Consider the following 8,294-nt stretch of genomic DNA (forward strand, 5'->3'; position numbering starts at 1 on the left):
CGATAATGGTTTTTCCGAGCGGAAATGTATTAATGTGACATCAAGGAACTCGGTACATTTCCCTTGCCCCTTTCTATGTGAGGAACAATCATCTACATCAGTTGTTGTCATTGGAACGTACATTCTTATCGCAACTTGCATAAGATACTGCAGCCCAAAGTCCCAGATGATAAGAAGACGATTGGGAAAAGGAAACAAACATCGCGCACTATCGTTGGGTAAGTGCCTTGCAACTTGCTTGTGGCACGGCATTGCCTATAAGACTTTGTGGAAAGAAACATTGATAAACCAACTGATAATGAAAGCGCAATTTGAAACAGATTAACTTGACCGATTAATTTGGCGTTAGTAACAATAAAATAAAGAAAAGGCACATACCAAATGATCGGTCACAGTATTTTTTAATTTTATTTGACCATTACCACGGTTGATGGTGTGTTTAGTTGAATTTATTTTTGTAATTTTATACACATTTGTTGCAATTAAATCCGCTCCGGTTCTCCAAACCAATGGGTCGAGTGGAATTGATAGTGTTGCTGGTATTTGTTTTCTTTTCGTATCGATTCACGCCTTTTAAAACAAGGCACTCACGGTTTATTTATCATGTTATGTTTGATATGTTCGCACACGCACGTTTAAATTTTGTAAGAAACGATTTGGCAATATGTATGTAATAATAATAGAAAATACACTTGCCTCAAAAATTGGAATGAAGGTATAAATAAAAAATAAATGGATGATTACATGAATCAACAATTAAGTTACATATGAAACAATATGGCAGGCAAATTATTATCAAAACTAATATAAAATGCTGAAGCTAAATGTGCTTGATTTGCTGATTTTTTACCCCTTGTTTATTTTTACCGTATTTTGATGGTTTACTTTTTGCCTTTTACAACTTGATCAAATTGTTGACATAAATAGTGTATAATGTTGGTACTTATACAAAGCTTCTCAAGTTGCAATCCAGTGCAAAGAAAACCAAGAAAGTTTGTCGTGTGGTACCAAAAACATGCTGGTACGGTTATGGAAAGTCTCACAAAACTTCCAAAGGCGCGCCCTCCCATCGGGCCCTTTTTCCGTGGCAAAACGATGTGTCGAATGTGTATCACTTTCCTCCGGGGTCAGGAAACAACGGCGGCAGCAACAGCAACAAGGAGGCATTGCAAAGCTCCGGGGGTGGCTTGTTTAGCAAACTTTTCCTGCAAACTCTGCCACCGGCAGCAGGCAAACGGTAGCAACAAGCGGCCAAGGAAGCATACCGCCTCAAAAGTCAACGCCCAGCAGGGAAACTATCGAGGAAGTATAAACTTGCCGTTTTGTATCGACAACATGCAAACGCGATGTAAAGACAATAAAAAGGCCACACACTAGACACGCGGCCGAGGGCGGGATGCTGTGTTTTTGTAATGATTTTTGCCCCTTTGCCAATTTGTACACCGTGAAGTACAGGCTTTTCATGCCTATCAAATGGGCGCATGTTTTTTGGCAGGAGAGGGGGAATGAGTTTATGTCCGAACACACATAACCGCAGCAGGCATCAGAGATGGTGCGGAAAAAATGGAGGAAATAAAACGCCAAACATTCAAGAGTTGGCTTCTGGCTTTAGCACATGTATGGTAATAAAGTGATGCGCATTCCACCGTAGCGGAAGGAAAGGTGTTGATATGTATGCTCAGAAGCACGCACCGGTCGGTGGTAAAGAAAGTGAAAATTGATTCCATGTTTTTCCATGTCTGTGGAGCAATTGTTTTTTCGGTCTTCACCGAACACGGAAGCTTCTTCCTGCAGGTTTTGTTGTAAAAACATAAATCCTCACTTATGTTCTCGGCTGTGAATACATCGCCAATGAACAGCGAGTCTGTAACAAAGGGTGCCGCTGTCGGAAACTTGAAAAACGATTTTACTTTTTCTCTTACAAGTGAGCAAACACATCAAAACCAGTCGGGTAGTCAGTTATTAGCAGCAACAAAAATGCTAAGGGTATTTTTCAGTATAAATAAAGCATTTAAGCGAAACAAATGCTGGAAATCAGACACATACTGGAACGAGTTTTTTTTTACTTACAATTGATCTTCTTAAATTTTTTCATTGAAGCACTCACTCATGCCCTGCATTCAAGATCAGTAATTCACATGATGAGAATAATAAACAGGAGTTGGCAGTCAGGTTAAGAGAGAATATTTTTTCACTTTATTTTATTTTTAATTGAAATGAATTGATATGAACATAGAGAGAAGTTTTCCTGGTGGCATGTGTTGTGTATTAATTTGTTGTTTATATGTGTTTATTGAGTGTCAAAACTTCTTCGTCTTATTATAAACTATTTATCTTCTATCCAGTGGTTGAAAAGAGGGACTTTTGTCGCTTACGAAATTGTTACGAAGTTTTAACGTTAATTACTAATGAAGCAGATATGCCTCTTTTTACCATCTTTGAGGGTTTGGTTTACTTTAGTGGAAAATCGTTTACGGTTCCGCTTTCGTAAGAAAAACATCCTCTCTCGTTGACGATCGGTCCGGGAAGGGTTGTTTCCATGCGGTTTACCAAATCTTCTCCCCTTGAGAAAATCGATTTTTCACCCAATCGTGAGTAATTCTTCCGAAACCTGTTGCTGGCTGGCGCGTCTCCACGGGGAAGTATTAGAAGATGAGTCACTTCAGGGTATCTTTCATCGCCGTGCGCAATTTGTTTAGACGTGCCGCCGTCAAGTATCGATTCCGAAGCGTGACTTCCCACTTGATGCACTCCGATCGATACTTCAAATCAACATCCGCTGTGGCGGTACTGGCGAGGGTTGTTTGTTAATGATTAACTCATCCTCTGATGATTTCCCCTCCGTTGAATTGCACGCGACTCGGTGTCTCGGAAGAAATGTCCCCATCCGAGTATGAAAGTTCGCCACGGAAAAATAGGCAAAAATCTCACCGACCGAAGCAAAAGGGGATCGAAAGGGTTTAGTTCTAATCCCTTGGAGGGGTGAATTGGTCGCATTTCCCCAAACTGCGGCTAACCACAAAAGGCGCTGCACAATGGTCTTTGAAACATAAGCCAGCAGTAACATTGAACCCTGTTCGTTGAGTTTGCGGCAATCCACGCTCGGTTGCAACGGCGTGGGTCTTTGCCGAAGTTGTGTCGATTGTTTACTGAACCGTTAGGACGTGATACCCTAATTTGTGCTCATCCATGTCGAGAGGGTTCGTGCGAGTCCGTGCTAGGACGTTCGGAAGGCGTGAGATCCCTTGATGAAATTTATCCATCCTTTCATCCTTCATCGGCGTCCAATTTTCCTTTTGCAAAGGATTTTCTTCATCCGGCGCCGTCGAGTGGGAGCGTACGAGCTTTTCCGCTTTCTGGTGGGATTTGTGTTGGCATCAAATTCAATTCATAATATCCAACGATGTTCCGACCCATGCCCGACTTACTCAAAGCTTGGGTAATAGAATAATGTTGTAAATTATATTTTTCACTTACAGTTACTTACTTTTAAATTTTTCAAATTTATATTACGATTAATAGAAGACTGTTCTTTTCGTAAATCCATGCAGACACTTTCATTTCTTTCTAAATTCACCAACAATATCACACTCAAAAGTCAGACGTCAGTTGGTCCATTTGCGAACAATTCAAATAAACCGTTTCATGCCCGGCAGCTCAACTGGAGTGTGAGCTCTTTTAAAGCTTTTCTCTTTTCGCACGATGCTGCACTTCGTCACCGATCGTGATGAGCCTAATAAAATAAACGATCATCCACCACCTCGTTCCCGATGCCACGGGAACTTGCTTTGTCTGGTCTTTGACAACTTTCCCAATTACCCCGCGGGTATTGCATTGCTTTTTGTGTGTGTGTGTGTGTGTGTGTTGTGTTATTTTACAATTCATCCAGTGGACGGGGAAAACGTGCTAGTGTTTTACTTTATTTTTCGCGCTAATGCGAACCATCCATTCCTAATGCGGCAGATGTGCCTGCCCTGCCGGCGGAAAATGGCCGACCTCGGTGCCTCGCGGAGCCTATTTAGTTCCCCTCGTCTCATTCACTCCACTTCCGCTAGAGCGGGACTCCACCTCAAAGGGGAGGTAAATGGTGGATGGCGCTTCTGTGCTTGTGGTGGTCACACCGTTTCCGGTGACAGATCATTGAGCTTAGGTTCAGTAGTAATCGCGCCACGGTTCGCAGACACGATGGGGGTGGTCGAGCGAGCGAGTGAGAAAGAGATGAGGAAATGAACAAAAAAAAAATAAGGCACCACCGAAGGCCTTCGAGTAAGTAAGTGACCGCGATGGCACGTTCGCGGTAGTGCCATGTGGCTCCCATTTTCCGCTGGCGACTTCATCCGTACAACCCTTGAGTGGCGAGTTTTCCTTTGGAATTAGTTTTATTAATCTAAATCGATTGAATTATACAGAAAATTTGTTTATGAAAATCGACTTCCAGATGCTTTCGATTCAAAACCTTATAACTAATCCGTATGGTAGAAATATGAATGGTGTCCAATAAGATGTCTTCACAATGACTTTCCTGGTGTCAAAACATATGTTTGAGGATATAAAATAGCTCAAATTTATTTTTGTTTTTTTTCTCATTTCTGACAAATAATAAACACTTCTCCTTCAAGGGTTAACCTATCGCGGTGAAAACAGACCACACCATCCAGCACTTGCCCACTTCCGCGTGGCACTAAAATGGCTCACTCGTGTTTGTTCTGGCGCTTGACGAAAAAGTAACTGCGGAGGAAAAGTGCTCCCGTCAACGGTGAAAACTAGTTCATGTCCGGTGTCGTCGCACGCCGGGCATCATGTGCCGAGCTGGCCGACAGCACTCGCACGGGCTTGGTTAGCACTTTTTATTTTTTTTTATTATTTTGCTCCAGCAGTTTAGTAGGTGAAACGTGCGATATACTCTCCGGTCGAAAGTGCGCCAAGCGCCTCAATGCGACCAAAACAACAAATAAAAGAAGCAATAATACGGACTCTAACGGGTGGCAGTTTGCGAGCACCGAATGGTGTCGCCAGAGTGGTCCGAAGTGGCCGTTTTGAACCAGCGACACCCCTCGGGGCCGTCCATCGGGCGCATCTTCTGCCTGGGGACTTGGGAGGAGGGGGAGAGCTATAAACATGGTCAATTAGTAGCGACCCTGTCGGACGCAGAAGGGTGACGAGGTGTGTGCGCCGGTGATGAACAACCGGTACATTTACTGTCATGGATTAATTTTTGAGCGCACGTGTTGGTCCCGGATCCGGTACTTAACGGGAGATGACAATTTTCTTTCTTGGAAAAATCCTTAATATGCGACATTATTTTTATCGACTAAATTTCGTGCAATGTACACAGCAACATTGAATTAAATGGGTAGGGTTATCTATATCCAATTTTGTTTTGCTAGATTACCGAGGTTATATTATCCTGTTTTGTATACATAAATTATATTCAGAGTTGTGTCCAATTAACTTGATGTAGTAACTTTGGTTGGTTGGTTGGTTTATGGTTTCATTTTTAATTCTTCAGCTATTTGCAAATAATGTGGTTGGAAAATGTTTGTTTCTTGAATTTTTTTTGAGTTGTTACCAATATAGTACTCCCTAAACATAAAATAGAGGGCTCGTAAAAGAAAAACCTTACTTAAATCAAACTTTTCTCGATTAGATTGGCTTGAAAAACATAAATTTAAAGAAATCTGCTTTGGTCCTGCAGTTCCGAGGTTTTTGTGCTATTTATGTTTTGCTCATCTAACTTTGTTTGTGAATCAGTTTAGCATAATTACAAAACAAAGCTGAAGAAAGTTCTACACAAAGCTCTGATCCTTTCAGATGCAATAAACATCGGAAAGTTCAACAATCACACTTCGTGGGAAAAATACACATCACAGTTTAAGTAATCAATTTTGCACAATCAGAACACTCAAGTCTGAAGCCGAATCATTTTTTTTCTGTCTAAATTCAAGGCAAATTGGTAAAAGGATTCAACGACGATAAAAAAAGAGTGCGCCCCGTTCGCGACCGTTCTGCGCGTTCTGAAAATCGGGAGTTCCTCTGCTCGGGCTCCATCTCGTTTTTCCCGCTCCCTGAAGTATCCCCCTTCCAACCCTCCTCCCTCCCATCTTAACGGTCCCCATAAAGGGATTAACTGTGTGGGGTGAGGGGGGAGTGAAAAAAGGGGAGGACGTGAAAAAAAAGGTATAATCCCCGTCTGCAATTTCGGCTTTCTGTTCCTCCTTTTCGTTCCGCGTTTGTGTTTCCGATTCCAATGATCCCGCTGCGGTATGGCACGCTGATAAACTAATTGGATTAGTTTCTTCTGGCAGGCGGACAGGCCACCGTGATTCGGTTCCCGGTTGCGCTGTATGCTCCCTCCCTCGTGGACTCCACTCCGGCGCCTCCGTTCCCTTCCCGCAAGGCCATTTTGGGCCGAAGCTATTATCGGGAGTCTTTAGTGTCCTGTACATTTTTATGCCGTTTTTAACAATATCCGAAAAACAGCAACCCGCCTACCAGGCTGGACGGCAGTTTCGCTGATGTGGAAATGGAATGTTGCTGGTTTTTTCCCAGGAAGTTCCAGCATACTTTGATCCCGTTTATTTTTCGGTGTACGTTTCCTAAGCCATTTTTCCGGAAAATACTAAAGATAACCACTTTTGTTGTGCTTTTCTGTCCGGGATTTTTAAAGTTTCGGTGTTTGGTTTCCCGACGCACGCATACACGCTTTTCCAAAAGCTTCCGAATTAACACCCTCGGATGGGGTTGAGCCTAATTTTCCGGTGGATGGCTCCGGCACACGATTGTTGATATACCAGAACTTTAAGGATAGGCTGGGGTATCATTGAATAAGCATTACACCATTGCCAGATTCCTTTACCGCCCGTCCATCCCCATGCACGACGTGGCTGAAGCGCACGTTCTGTGCTGCAGTGTCATAACAAATTAGAACGAAACGTGTCCGACCGTTTAAGGGCGGTGGGTAAGAACTGAAAGCACAACAACGGCGGCCAAATTGAAACGATAAAAATCAGACAATATTAGTCCTTACAGCACGCCGGCATCCCGTGCGCGTGATGATGAGCGAAATAGAGTCGTTTTTTCGTCTTCTCCTCGTTTTTTTTTATTGCGTTCCTTTGACGACGGTGCAGAAAATTGAACTTCCTTCTACTACTTCTACGCTTAAACAGGCGCGCAGATCGTTGCCAAGGATTAATTGTGGGCAAAGTGATTTCAATTTTACAGCTTCCGGCGGATTACTGTAGGGATGTAATCAGTTAGAAAGAGGCTTTTAAAGTTGTACATGAATGATCTCTTGTAAGGTTATGGTTTGCATAAAAACAAAAATAGCTTAAGAATTTAATTCCTTAAGTAATTTCTTAAGTAAATAATTTCTCATTAACCTTTTCAAACATAATTGATTGGACATGTTTTTCTACCTACTTTAAGTTAATAACCATAAGTCCAAAGTTGATGGATGGTCTTGGAAGTTTTTTTTTAAATAAGAAATATTTTTGTTTCGAACTATTTAATCAAAATGGCAGAGAATTAATGGTCTTTAGATTTTGTAAGTATGCTAAGATCCTACAAAATTGTATGAGATCTCAAGAAATTCATGTGGGTATAAATACATTTTCTGGGGCTTCTAAATGGAAATGATAAAAAGGCGAAGCTGTTTGAATTTTTTCTTTCAACTGAAATTTTAAGTAAATTTGCTAGAAGGATTCGATAAGAGTAAACAGTTCGTTCAAATTTGTTTTTTTTTTCAATTGACTCCCAATTGTGAGGGAAAACGTTCCCCGAAATTATGCTTAAATATCGTTAGGCTTGTGTCCGAACGTTTGCTACATTTGTGTCGAATAAGGTAGAATAAAAACTACCAAGCATTGATGCGCAGGATTACGGATGAATTATTTATTTAACGAGGAAGGAAAGTTTTCTGTTATAGAATTGAAATGGTGGAGACTTTGCACAGGATCTGTCACAAGATTTTTGCTGGGTTTATCTTACATATTTACCCGTAGCTAAAGTTGTGTTATGGTGCACCGAAAAGCCAAAAAACTAATAATGACTCCTTTGAATCCATACAAGCAACGTAGGTTGGGTTTCAACGCCCAAGTAGGGAATAGTTTAAATTGACTACACTTCGTCTACAAGTAGTATGTTAAACGGAACATGTTAATCGGCGGATCTATGCTTTGTGTACTTAACAAGTCCAATATTTGCTGCACTTACCACTTGGCGAATCGTTTTGCTGATGGCCGGAGGGGCACACACACACAAACTGCCATCGTTTACGAAGTCACCCAAATCATAAA

The sequence above is a fragment of the Anopheles coustani genome, chromosome 2 (assembly GCF_943734705.1).
Source record: "Anopheles coustani chromosome 2, idAnoCousDA_361_x.2, whole genome shotgun sequence".
Lineage (NCBI taxonomy): Eukaryota > Metazoa > Arthropoda > Insecta > Diptera > Culicidae > Anopheles > Anopheles coustani.